Below are 13,585 nucleotides of genomic sequence, written 5' to 3'. Positions count from 1 at the left end.
CATCTATTTTTATTACAGTATTAAATATTATTCTATTGTATATTCATAGTAATTTTTTTAACAATTTTCTCATGTAATTAAAAAGTATAATGCATAGAAAAGGATACCAGATTCAGTATTAATGATGGGAAGGTTAGGTTAGAATTAAAATGTGTCATTCGCTCGTAACATAATCATTATACTTCTTCATTTGTTCGAAAAAATTAAATAATATTAATTTTTATAGTTTATTTTATAATAATATACAGGTATGGGTGGTATAGTTTTTAATTTATTATTGTACATAGATTAGGATTTTTCCTCTGAATTTCGCCATTATAAATAAGTTATATATGTATTTCCGTGTCTTTACATTAATCTGGCTTTGAAGCCTAAAGGATTAGAGTGAAATATACGAAAACCGATAGCCAAATGTATAAACCGCATCTCCCGCCTACCGTCTGCACGGAAAAAAATATGTAGTTGATGTTACTAGAATTATAATAATTTTATTATTTTAACTATATTTTATAGTTATATATAGGACAGCTATTATATTAGTTAATAATACTACATTATTATAGTTATCCTATTATAGCTATGGTAACTATAATATAGTAGTGTCAACTAAAACATAGTAATTTTTTAGTACTGAATACTAAATGTTGTAGTTAGTCAAGATAAATTGTATAGTAGCTTCTACTATAAAATTTAGTTAGCAATACTTAATCTTTAAAACCCTTAGTTCTGAATACTAAACGTTTTAGTTAATTCACATATTTTTTTTAGTAGCTTCTATTATACAATTTAGTTAGGAATACTTAATTATTTAAAGACCTTAATACTAAATACTAAACATTTTATAGTAGATTGTACTATATTAATTAAATAATTGAAAATATATACCATTATACTTCAATAAATAAAATAAATAAAGTCAGAGATAAATGTAAGAATACATTTTATTGTTATTTAATTATAATTAGGTAATACAAATGATACAACATACATGAAAATATAATATAACATGATACGAAAGTCTTGTTTAACCACAGGTACTAAAAATAAATAATAAATTACGTAATAAAATTTATACTTATACGTATTTTATGCCACGCTCATATTTGTTTCTATAATTTAGCATTGGAACTTGGAACACTCAAAGTATTATTTGAGATTGATCGATGATCGCAAATGACTTGATAACATTAATTCTCGTATTAGCTTTTTTTACCGTTTTATTTCGTATAGCAATAGGTTATTTATCGTCAGACATGATATTTTACTCGACAATCTACGATGTATGAATATAAAATAATTCTATCATCAATTTTTGGAGTATAGTAAAAATTCTTTAATTTTCAATTTTGAGAGTGGTTACTATAGTAGACAATTTAATCTAGTTACTAGTTAGTATTTTAGAGCATCAAGAGTAAAAATTTCAAAATATTTTTCTAAAATAGTAGTTTTACGCTTTACCGGTTTTCAACAAAATTGATTTATTTATTTAGTATTAATTTAAAAACCATAAAAACCAATTATAGTAAACACTTTGAATTTTAAATCTGCAAGTGTTCATACTATAATTATTTTCTGTATAATTATATAGTATAATTTTCAAAATACTTTGACTATTTTTAAACTATTTATAAACATTTGAATTTTTCGATATTTCTTAGTATATTTTTTTATAATTTTCGATAAAAAAAAATTGTTCTTTAATTCACGCGAGTTCTATGAAAAAAAAAACAGATTTATGATATCTTCATAATTTTAGGAGATATCGCAACGAGTAAATTCTCACGGGACACCTTGTATACATATATAACGTACCATGTGAATAATACTAAGTACTTGAAATGAGAAAAAGAATCTGTATGTTTAAAAAAAAAATGTGACGAAATATTTCATCTCTTTTCTGCTGGTTAAAAGATTAATAAAAGATTCGGTAGTTGTGTTCGGTATACCATCGACAACAGTAACGTATTTATCATGTACCTATATGTATTTACACAGAAGAGATATAATGGTATTTATGTACAATGTGATCGCACACATATACACTGGCCCCACACGTTTTCCTTTGTTGATCGGACAGCTATATTATTATGGTCCATGTAATGATTAATGAATATATGTCACACTGCAATATATAGATACCTAGCCGAGACGGTATACAGGTCCTTCCACGGGGGGTAATCGCTAAAAAAACGGTCATTCGCCATCGTTTTAATGCCTATTCGTGTACAAAAGATGATAGTGATTTTTATTTACGCGTTTTATATTATATATTTTCTTTGATCGTAAAACCGTTCAATGACAAAGTGATAAATAATACACTCGACCTATATACAAACACATTGACATTTGCTTGATCTGCATCATCAGATTTTGATTCAAAATGTTGCTTTGCTGCAATAATTACAAATAACAAGTGTAGAAAGTAATGAATTATTATAATACTGTCAATATTTTGTTTAAAAGTTGGAAATGGCGCAGGGGAGGCTGCGCAGTACACGTATTTGCAATGATGTAGTAAATGATGATACCAAACCGCACTGGGACTTAAAATTCAAGTAGTGACGGTGTGATGAGGAAACTGCAGAAACAGACATTACGTTTTCTTTATCACATAGAAATTTGGTTTCTTAACTACTATCTCGAGTGAAGTCGTAATATTATGGTTCTTAACTACGCAGTCTTTCTCAACTCGTAATAACTATTATAAATGCATCGTTGAGTCAACCAGAAAATAATGATTTGTAATTCACTATTATTATTTAAAATTTTAATTTTTAATTTTTTTCTAAGTTAAAAAATTGTTTAATACATACCACATGTCCAAATATGTTGATAAACACCTTATAAAAAATTTAAATAATCAATGCTTAGACGTAGTTACGTAGAATATAAACCAGCTTTTTACCAACCAGTTGAAAATATATATATCTTAGGCTAACAAATCGTCTCCGTTCAGAACCGTTTTTCACATACATTTATACCTATTATTGCACTCAAATCTAACACATCCATTATATTGACCTACTGGCTATTATGTCCATTGTCCGTGACCCGCTCAATACCTAATGTACAGTAATGTGTTAAAAAAATAAACTAAGAACCTGCCGATTTCCTAATTATAATAATTCTATTTAGGGCCGTTCTTACAGTCTCCGGTTAAGTGTCGGTTAAGACTAATCGGTAGAATTCTATATGTTAACACATAAGAAATTCTGCCGGTTAGCGTTATCAGACATTAACCGGACATTGTAAGAACGACCCTTACTGTTATTTCTATATATAAAGTCAACAATGCATATTACTATTTACTATTATATAATAATAAAATGTTATATATATTTACTATTTACTATTTATAATAATTGGCATGATCATTGTAGCATCTGCTGTTGGTTCGTAGTTTATAACCGACATACGACGACGTGAGAAAGTCATGATTGAAATTTACATTTTGACGTAGTGGGGGAAATTGCGGCCGTCGTCACAACGCCTAGCAGGTAGTAGTAGTGTAGCACATGAATAAAAATTAAATCTAACGACGGCCACGTAAACAGGTTTACGCAAAACCAACGAATAGCCACTAAAAAAATGGTTTAAGAGTAAATACACCTTTAATACATTTTAAAGAAAACAAGAGAAAAATTTTTGAAGGGAACACAATTGGGGTTTTGTAATTAATCTTTTACTATTATCTTATAATTTATCGATTTTTATTTATAAACACTTGCAGGAGGCAAAATGAGACGACAAGGAAGGAATAAATTGGCGACGACATAGAAGGGGCTATTTGGCGGACAATCACCTAGAAATACGGATATAATATAATAAATATCAGATAGTTACTGCACACACGTAATAATCATTGTCCAAGGGGAGAAGTGATTAATACTTTTTAAAACAATTATTTTATGTAAATATAGAGTGCAAAAGTCCATAGCTACACATATGGAGGGGATGTTAGGGGTGTTATGTTTATAACAAATGTTACGTTTCTATTTTATAATCAAAAAAAAATCTTGAATAAATTATTTTTATATCTGGAATTGAAAATTTTTCATTATTTTATATTAATATAAATCATAATTTGCTTTATTTTTTAAATGAATAGTATTTTTTAAACAAAATAAATTGACATCTCCTACATAGTTGAGTGATTCTCTATAGTCTATAAAATACTAAAGACAAATTATTTCAACACTTAACACAATTACACCTAATGTGTAACTTAACCTAATTTATGCAGATCAATTTCAAATTTTTTATCGAATAATAACATTACATTTTACTTTTAAATAATGATAAATATAATAATAGTGACAATAATGATTTGACAATTTTATTAGAGGTCTTATTGTGTAGCTGTGTAGGTAATTACGTTGTAAGCAGAAAAAGCAAAACCCAGATCATAAGTAAGGAGAATAGTCTATCCAACTCTCCTCAAATAAACCACTACGTGATGTGGATTGATTAGAGACCTAGACGATAAAAAAAAAATGAGATTTGCTATACTACGGAAAGTAGTGGGTGTTCCTATTGTCATTGGTAAGTAATTATAAGATATGTGTTAAATATTAATTATAATATAATAAATAATTGTACATAAACTATTCAAATAAAAAAAAAAAAAATTGTAAATAAATTTAGGATGAAATATTTTTCATTGTTTTACTTTCGGTGTACATATTATTCGAATAAAATACGATTTTGATGTACCTATTATTTTTTTGATTAAATATGGGTTGGACTAAATACTTTTTTTTTATAAAATATTTATTGGCATAAAATATGTTTTGGATGAAACATTTTCGGATATTTTATTAAACATAAAATATTTATTGGATGTTTTACTGAACTGTGAATGTTATTATATTATATTCCTAATTGGATTATCACAAATGTCACCGTTGACTTTGCGATTTATCTATTTTATTGAAAAGGGCGTTAGCTGTTTGGTATGTTTTATCTTTGACCTTAGACATGTTCCAATGTCTATTATAATATATCATATTTACTTTTGCGTTGTAATTTTGATTTCGTCTGCAGCATAATAGGTAAGTCGTTGGTATCTAAAATATCATACTATGACACTATGTATATTAACTTTAAGATTACATTTAATCGTTTTTATACGTTTTACACAATGATTATTTTATATGGAACTGTGTGACTATAAATATAATAAGTAAAGACTATATATATGCACGACTAATTAATTCTTTGATTAAAAAAAATAAATAATTTATAAATTACGATTTTGAAATGCTACAGTATAGTGTATGGGTTTTGGTTTTTATTTAGATAATGAGAAATGTATGGTATTGACGTATTGTAAATTGAATAGTATAACTTATGTATAATTTTGTTGTAAAACACAAAAATGTCAAAATATATTAAACTCATTAATAATCGTTATTGAAATTAGGTGAAAAGGTGAAAAAGGTGTAATGTCCGATTTTATAAATTATTTAAAACTGTTTTGATTTAACCGTTGAATGTATTATTATTATAGGTATGTCGTATGTACGTATACAAACAGTTAGTTATACATACGCCAAAACACGCCAGAAATATTAACGCTAAACGCATTTCCCGGCGAACGTGCATGTTGTGTTACATTCTAACCGTACGTTTTCGGGGTATAATTTAATATAATATATATACGGTATCAAGAATACATAGTTATCTCAATACATATAGTATTTTTATAATATGTCGTTACTCGTGTTTTTGTGTATAAAATATGTTTACACAGCAACCCTCAACGACGAAAAATACAAGTCCATTATAAAAGTCGTACGATGTTTGACATCGCACCATGGGGCCAGATAAATTAATGACTATACCTATATCTACTGTATCACCACGCACATTATACCTACTCGCCACCACACCATTTCTTGATCATTATATATTGTTATAATAATAACAATAATATACCGCTTCCCAGTATTTTTTTCAATTTACAACCGCCTATGCGAAGGTCGAATGACCGTTATCGATGTGGTCCTGTTGTCCAGTGCCACAATAATAGTGGTAGGTACACGTGAGAGAAGGGTAATGTTATCGTGTCACGTACAACGACAAAAGTCACGTATTTTTCCCGAGTTTTTATGGACGTCTTAGAGATCCTAACGCAAAAGGCGTCTTTACATACCACAATAACAATATATTCTCTGTCCTTTGTTTACACAGCTGACAGTGTTATATTATGTTTCTCGCTGTTGTGGTAGGTATCGAACGCAAGGTTTAATTTGTGTGAGATTTCTCAAAAAAAATTATTATGACTCTTTTACATTATTTAAGACGGTTTTTAGGCGTTCTACTCGTGTATATAATATAGCAATTACTCGTGGTATACTTATACCTATATTATTCTGCATATAGAAAGAAAATAACGCAAGTCCGCCGTGATATTTTTTTGTCATTGTTTCGGTGGTAGACGAAAATAAAGTCCCCATTTATAAAATCATTTGAAAAAATATAAATGTACGTAATGATTAGTTTTATTTACATACATATTATTTTAATATTTATATTTTACAGCCTTACAGGTTTATAATTATGTTTTACTATAGTTTTTTTTTTTTTACAAGTTTATTTACAAGATTTCATTCTTATAATATGCTCTATATTGGCTATATTTGACAAGAATTTATGACATGGTATCATATTAATTAAAATATTAAACATTTTTACCAATATATATATATATAGGTATAGGTATATAGATATATAGTTATATAATATAAAAAAATTATGGGTTGGTTTAAAAAACGGGTAGTGTACATACATATTACTACATTAGTATATAACAATTTACTACCTATGTGATAAATTGTGCGTTGATTTATTCTTAACAAATAAAGGGCATAATATAAGAATGAAATCTGATTATATTTGTAATAAGAGTATTTTTTTCTTTAACTTGTAAAAATATAGGTAAGTATATTATTGTATATATCTGAAATATTATATAAATATTAAATAATGTGTTTACAAATAAAAATAATAATTATGTTCAATTATGTTTTTTCCATATGATTTTATTACCGGGAAAATTTTTTTAGGAAGGTTAGGTTATGCATATTTATACGTGTACTGACTTTGTAGATGGGATAATTATATTTGAATTAAAAAAAAAAAACTATGCTTTATTTGATGAACGAGCAATGTTGTCAATCTTGTCATGAGTCAACTACAACAGTATCTATAATATTATATAATATTATAACGCTAAACAATTCAATTTCTAAAATTATTTATTTTTTCATATTTACTGTTACACCAAAAATTCTAAAGCTAAGAGTCAAGACCGCTTAAATATTTAATCTTAATTTTTTTATTATTTTTCATAATATGCAATAATATTTTTATGATATTATAACATATTTTTTCCAGTTCTCTTATTGTTATTTTATAGCATTCAGGTTTAGTATTATAACTAAATTTGTTCAGACCCGATAGAAAAATTTAAAATAATGCCATTGATATAATCAAATGACCGTTGTACTTCCGGCGAAATTTTGCAAAAAAAAAATATTATAATAATTGTCATACTTATACATAGTCCATAAAATATCTATAAAAATGTAATAAATATTAATAATTATAAAATAATATGAAATAACAATTGTATTGAATAGTTAATTTTTTTTTAATTTACTTTAGACGTTTGTTATACGTTTGTCCCCCAAAAACAAAACAAAAATGAGTAATTATTACAGACATTAGTTATTGATTTTTAATTGACATATTCTGTGTATAGGGTGAGCTAATACTATATAAATTAACTAACACAACCCGGTGTATTTTATTTTCACACCGCTTCGTGTTGACGAATTTGTAGATAATAATATTTAATACTATATGTAAATACGTCGTTACTTAATTACAATTTACAGTAACTATTGTTATTTATTTTAAATATTGACATGACAAATTTATTTGACAATGAGTGAATACAATATAAGTATATCGTGTATGACAACTCAATGCAATACCTACTAAACTGTAGCCTGTAGGTATTATTTACAATAAGTAATAATGGTTAAAATAATATGTTATCAACCGCATAAGCTTAATAATCATATTATGTTGCGGATGTTGGTTTTTAATTAACGCGATGCAAAGGTCAATTGAATTTATCAAAATAATATAGGAATCATCTAAAGGATCTATTTGCTTAGCGGTAATCGATATGATAGACTAACCATATATATTAATTTATTAATTATTTATCCATACATTATAGTCATTGTACAATATAGGTTCACGTTTACATCTATATTTATTTTATTTTCTAGAGACTTATTTTAATTTTATAAACTTTAAGCCTTTTAAGGTATGTTAGAAACCTAAATGTGCGTGTATAAACTAATAAAACCCAATTCGCATTTTAATATTATATATATTTATATAAGACACAAAATGAGTAGGTTTAATGTGTATAACCTACTTAGGTACAATGTACAAACAATATTTTTATTAAATTTAACATAAATTATAATCATAACGTATACATGATGAGTATGATGAGTTTACATTTACTTGGAATAAAAAAATTAACATAATATAATATTATTTAAATATTTTTTCCGTGCTTTTTTTGATGCAAACAGATCAATTATTTTATTGTAGCTCAAAGAATCGGCAATACTATGTTCGATTGTTCGATGCTCGAACGTTACCCGTGTAACTTTTTGTAGGCAGTATTATTAAGATTATTAGGTACCGTAGTTCTCGTTAATAATAAATCACGTAAACAAAATATTATCTTAAACTATTTTATATAATGTTATGTTATATTATATAGGTTACAGCTATATTTTGTACTGTTATCGATCGTCGTCAGAGATGTGAACGAGTGAACTGTATTATAGCTATGTATGATTGGTATTGTCTTGATTTTCGTCGATAACAACCCGTTTCCTAAGAAAACAACACGAGTCACAATTTCTGTATTTCTACGGGGACAATATTATGATGCTTATATAAATTTATAGATAAAGTGATATTCGTAATAGTATAACTTTTGGTTTGTGCGGCCGGCACTGAGTATAGCATTATACATATCATCTAGAAAAAGTATGCAACTGCAGCAAATAAAATCTGAATTATTTGTATACACATATAGGAAATGCACATAATATATTCACGTATAAATGAATGATGTATTGATGTGCATTGTGCATGGTACTGAAAAGTAATGATGATTTTTAAGAGAACGTCGTATCCGCATGTGTTATTGTTTCTGTCTTACTAACGTAGTAACGTATAAATACGTATATTTGCGTTCAACAGAATCAATTTTATGCGGTTTGCTTTATAATAGTAAATTAGATTGACCTATTATAAAACTTAAAAGCAAGAATATTACTTAGGCCATCACGTATCTAGACTTATAAATATTATAATAAATTACCTCATAATTTCACACTGAGTTATACAGCATTTTAAAGTCTTAATATTTTACATAGCTATAAAGCCTATAACACTGCTGTTTAAAATTAAAATATCAATAAAAGTCTTCCTGATGCCCTAGATAATAGGTCAATTATTGACTTAACTATTAAAACAAACAGTTAAAAATTGATTCTGTTTGATTCAAATTTGCCATATTGTACGTTAGTAAGGATCCACACACACTGCAGAGGTGACGGTAGCGTTAAAATGAATTCAGACACAATTTTATCGTCACCGCTGCATTGTGGGGAACCTAAGACGGAGACAACACAACACGGATACGACGTTCTCTTAAGTCATCTCTACTTTTCAGTAAACGAAAAAAACGTATTTCTGTATTTTTTTTTTTTTTAATATATTTTTCAACAAATTTCAAGTACCCGTATACTTGATCTCTCTTATCCGAGCACCATTCAAATGTTTTTGACGGATGTTATAAAATATAAAGCGTATAGTAATAATATATTATATTCTCAGACATTTTTTGGAATCTTATAGTGGTATAAGAAAACAAAATACAAATGGTCGAAGGTAATCTTCTACCTATTTGTAGATTGAATCATAAAGGAAATTTTTAGAAAGTTTTAATCCTATGTATAGTTAGTTATACACAAAAAAATAAGAATAATACGAGTAAGTACCCAATACCACATGCTGTTTATCGAAAAAGGACCCTTTAACCATATGGTCATAATAGTATTAGTATATTATATTGTATAAAACGCCTTCCAATAAAATATGTCAACACTCAGTGTCTCAGTTAGGCGGCGAATGCTGACTCTAGAGCAGTGGTTCTCAACCTTTTTTGGTTCACGGCACACTCACGCACTTGACAATCACAATAACTTCGCCGAAAATACTGTTTTCGAAATTTAATAACATTTTTCGCGGCACGCCTAGACAATCTCGCGGTACAGTATTTGTGCCGCGGCACACCGGTTGAGAACTACTGCTCTAGAGTATGGGCATACTGGGCATGCTCATTTATCATAATGTATTATAATTTATAGTTCTATTTTATTGATAATTGATAAACAATATAGAAATTTGTATTTATTTGTAAGTTAATACAAATTAGTACAATTGCCACACACTCGTACACGTAACTTATATAAATCTAAAACCAATGGCGAAGCGCAACACATTGAGCATGCCCTGTTAATAAATATTACGATCAAAATAATCAAACACAGATAATAATTTTATCTGTGTAGATGACATTTTTACTATACATTATGATGTTTTAAAATACACAATATATTAATATAGTATTGATGATAAAATAATTTTTGTTTTTATACTAATTATGTTTATATTCTTAAGCATTCTAAAGATTAAAGGTGAATGCTGAGCGTGCTCGGAGAATTCGCCTTTGGTCAACAGTCGTAAGATAACATTTATTTATTTTATTTTTATTTATTCAGTCATCCCTGTACCGTATATAATAATATATTATTATTTGTAGGAATGAATGTAGCTCTTTAATATAGATATTTATACAATATAAAATCTTCTTTTTATTTTATACAGTTATTACTGGTTATTAGTATTTTTCATATAGTCATTAACTATTTTTGTATATAAATGTATTATTTTATATTCCGTATGTGTAAATAATTAATAATTATCTACCACTTTTTAAAAGACATTAAAATCTCCGTTTTCCGCCCACTGTTCTACACTCCTACGTTCAAATTGGCTATTTTTTTTTTGCCAAAAAGATGTAGGGGCTAATAAAATATAATACTTTGATACCTCAGTTGTTTAATTTTAGATTTTTAGAGGGGTCAAATAAATTAAATTATAATACTAAACACGAGCTTTTTTAGAAACCAGTGATTTTTTTAAGTATTTGTATTATATCAGTTAAAATGAAAAAATTAATTTTAGAATAATTAATGTTATTATTATTGTACATCACATGCATAAAAATCTCGTAAATTAATGTATAGATCTGCTGTCTTTTCGTTTTACCGAAGAAGAATAGTAAATAATTTCTGTAATCAAAAATATACACAATAATAATTTCCTTCATACAATTAATACACTTATCACATGGATATAAACACTAACGTGAATTACACTACTTACACATACACATGCTACACTGCTTAGTGCTTATACATGTATCCTACATTCCTACGTGTAACGCGTATTGTTATAATAATAATATTCCAGTATCTACATAATGTAATATGATATCTACCTATTTTCTCAGATTATAAAAATAGTCAAGTTTATTCATTAAGGTCACTTGGACCCCCTATATAAATTACGGTGTTTGACTAATTATTGAGCTCGTAATTATTTTCAGATGATTGAAAATATCTATAACTGGAGACTGAAGTTGCAGTCAAAATTTAGTTTGAATATTTTGAAATTTCGTCATTTTCATATGTTGATTATTCGGAATATAAATCAGAAATCATAAAATGTGATCTGACCGATCTCAAGTAGACATAACGAATTTAAATCAGTTTTAAAAAGTATTATCGCATTAGTATGATGGAATAAAAACATATAGTTTTAGTAAAAATAAATAGTTTTAGTAAAAATATTCTGGATCGATCATGCGCGCGATAGTGCGACAGTGACTTGTACGCGCGTATCGCGTGCAGAAGAGATCCTCCGCCACTACCGTTCCTTCTCCTATATCGCATGCCACGGTCTGCGATAGATAGATTATAAATCGTAATTATATAGGTACCGTACTCTTCTAGGTATTACTACGGTACAATTATAAAATTTATAATAAGATATTAATATCTTACGTATATTGATAATTTGGAATGAATGAAATATAATATACTCGTAATAATATAACATGAAAAATGAAAATATTAAATATTGTTCATTTGAGCTTCGTCTCGCGTCGTCATTACACTTGGATTTGGTGTATGTATTTTTTCGCTAGTGTAAATTAGTAAGATTTTTACGCACTTTTCAGTTTTTTATAATTTATTATTTTATTTTTATAAAACGTGGTTTGTTTTATTTATAATAATTTGGTAAAATGGGAAATAAAAAACAAAAACTATCCAAAGTGAAAAGAAATAGAAGAAATGTTTCATCACTTTTAAAATGGCAAACTCATCGTATACAAAAAACAGTAAGTGAATTCACTATAATATATTTAATTAAATATTTGTTTCATTACCGATTTCATTTTTTATTTTTGTTTAAATTATTTCGTAGGATAGCACCGATAGTTTGACTATTCTAATTGAAGGTCAAAATAACGAGTAGTAGAACAAAATAGTATTGAATATTGTTCGTAATATATAATATATATATATTTTTTGTACATTTACACGCTTTGGGCTACTGATATAATTTTTTTTATTAATAATAATATATTTAAATAATATTATTCTCCTTGATGTAAATTATCATTATTTGTAAAATACGTAGTATTAAGCCAAAAGAATAAAAGAAAAATAATTACGAACAATTGTTAACATCATTTTTTATTATTTTTATTATTATATTATATTATATTTTTATTTACTTACAAATAATATTTAAATATTTTGTTATTAACTATAAAATAAAATGAAATTAGAGAAATTTAAATATATTTACATACTACACATATTATGATTTAGTAATAATTATAGTAATATAATATCTAAAATATATGAGTATAGGTACATAGAAATTGCAGATATAAATAATTCAAGTGAAATTTGTAGGTACATATTTAATTTTCAATGGTTCGAAGTGAATTGTTTATTTGAAAAAAATAATAATAATCTTGAGATTAATTACAGGAATTGGTAAGTATACGATCCAAAATCAAATTCACGTATAAAATAAATATATTGATATTTGGTATATTTTCTAAAAGTAAATCGATTGGAAAGATAATTTAAATTTAAAAATACAAATATACAGCTACAACCAGATTAAATTGTTTATACTGTGTATGAATATGTAAAATATACATTTTGGCTTTAAGTTTTGTTTATTCTAACCAAATTTTTTTGACATTTACGTATGTTGTAAATAGAACACGTTTATAATATTCTATGTTACGCGCGTCGTGTTAGACAAAAACAGAAAATCGCCGCTTCCGATCCCTTAATGACGAGTTGTGTATTACGATTTACGTTTAATCATATAA

The sequence above is a fragment of the Aphis gossypii genome, chromosome X (assembly GCF_020184175.1).
Source record: "Aphis gossypii isolate Hap1 chromosome X, ASM2018417v2, whole genome shotgun sequence".
Lineage (NCBI taxonomy): Eukaryota > Metazoa > Arthropoda > Insecta > Hemiptera > Aphididae > Aphis > Aphis gossypii.
The sequence above is the reverse complement of the archived record's forward strand: the minus strand, read 5'-3'. Positions refer to the sequence as shown.